The following is a 2035-nucleotide window of genomic DNA, read 5'->3' as shown; positions in this document are numbered from 1 at the left end:
ATTTTGTTTTCTTGTTTATAAGTAATTTATTGTGACCTCTTGAAATGATAGCATTTGCCCTGTGTGAAGACAGCTAATTTTCCAAGATGTGACAAGCACAGCTTTTAATTAGATTAGGGTAAACATGTCAAAAAAGGAACTTTCTTTTGTGAAGCACAGGGATATTTGCATTATTTTAGCAAAACCTTTTTTTTTCCACATGATTGAAAATTAAGCCTAGCAACAAACAGATCTGGAGTGTTGAGTTCATGCAAGAAGAAATTTTTTGAGCTGTTTATAATACTGTTCAGGACTCTTCTCACAGAGCTGCATTTGTTGTACATATTTATTTATGATTAACGTATCAATATTTTAGTTTCTATTATAGAGGGGCTTTTTACAAATGTCTCTAAGTATTTTTGCAAAGAAACCTTTAAAATATGGATTGGGTATAACTCTAAATGTTGTGTCTTTTCCCCCTTGTATCCCTGAGCAGTGATGGCACAAATCCAGTCCCTTTTGGACATCCTCTCTTTGGGAAAAGACCCTGATGGATGGGGGAGGCTGGCTGGGCTACGTGGGGAGGATTTTCTGTGTTGTGTTGCCATGGATTCATGAATGGAATCTTGGTTTATCCATTGGACTTCTGGATCCAGGCCATGCAAAAGGTGTGGGGTTTCCAACACGATCTAAAGCCCCATAAGCACCTTTGTAGCTATTTTAGTTAATAGTTCCAATGAGGCTATTTGAGCCTGTCAAATCAAATCAGATTTTGCTCCTCCTTTTGAGAGAGGTACTTCTGTAGACCTGTGGTTTAATGGGCTGATGGCAGTTTCAGAGATGCTAGAGTTTTCTGAATTGCTGCAGGTGCACTGATGGGTGAGACCCTATGGGCCTATTCTGAGCCATTAATGCTCACCACATCAAGAATATTTCAACAGAGTTATGTTCCTGGATCATTGATCTGCTGATCCATAGGTGTGCAGAATTATGTCTGTCAGACAAGCTGAAAGAGGCAGGAATGTTTTCTGTATTCTACAACAAATTTTTTTTCCTTACAGGAGGCTCAATTCAGTGATTGCTTTGGAGATTCTAGAGGTGTTTTTAGTGATGAAATGACATTATTGAGCCTACCAATTGTGTTTTCCCTGCTTGATAAGTAGCTATATATATATATGTAGCTGCTATTCATATATATATGAATAAATAGGCTGTGAAATTATAAATTATAAACTATTTCCTTTCTTAATGCTTTTTCCCACTGCACATTATGTTCTAGAATGTGATTCCTTGTATCCTCAGATTTAGGACAAATCAGTATTTGATGAATGACAAAGTCAGTATATTAATTTTTTTTTTAATCTTTCAAGTTCACAAATATCCTGTTCTGCACCTATGGGGTTCAGCTCTCAGCTGATTTCAGGGAATGGCCAAGCAGGAGGCTGGGAGAGAGTGTCAAATGCTGGATTTGGTGCTGCTCCTAGCCAGAGTCCTGCCATGGAGATTGCAGTGCCAAGCTGGTTGAATAAATGCAGATAGGTTGGTAAATGCCGTGGATATCCTAATGTGTGCATTTATCCATAGAAATCCTGCATGAGTGATGGAGCACAAAGGTTTTCCATCAATGCTGGAAATTCTATCCCTCTCTGCTTTACTGCTTGTGAGAGCTGAGAAGCTGGGGCTGTTCCCATCCTGTCCCCAGGGCACAGGTCCAAGGGAGAAGCCAGACTGTGGTGTTTCCCTAGTGTGGATTCCTGCAGCCCAACTGCCTACAACCCAGTCTGCTGTGTAGCAAGCAGGTAATGTGAGATGGAAGAGCTTTGCCAACTTGTCTATCAAATATTGACTTTGTGCAGCTACTGTGAGGCTTTACAGGCAGTGGAAAACTCGCCTGTGTGGTAAAAGCTGCTGCTACGCTCATTCAACCCAAGATGTAGATCTAAATTTTTCTCATTTCTGTTCTCCTTTTCCTTGCACTCCTTATATCCAAACTGTGCATAAACACACATTCAAAAGGCAATGGAGAGGTAGTCATTAAAACCTCCTGCACTGCTCT

Source organism: Pseudopodoces humilis, chromosome 13 (genome assembly GCF_049639895.1).
Source record: "Pseudopodoces humilis isolate 2021_Gansu_Grassland_sample_001 chromosome 13, ASM4963989v1, whole genome shotgun sequence".
Classification (NCBI taxonomy): Eukaryota; Metazoa; Chordata; class Aves; order Passeriformes; family Paridae; genus Pseudopodoces; species Pseudopodoces humilis.
The sequence above is the reverse complement of the archived record's forward strand: the minus strand, read 5'-3'. Positions refer to the sequence as shown.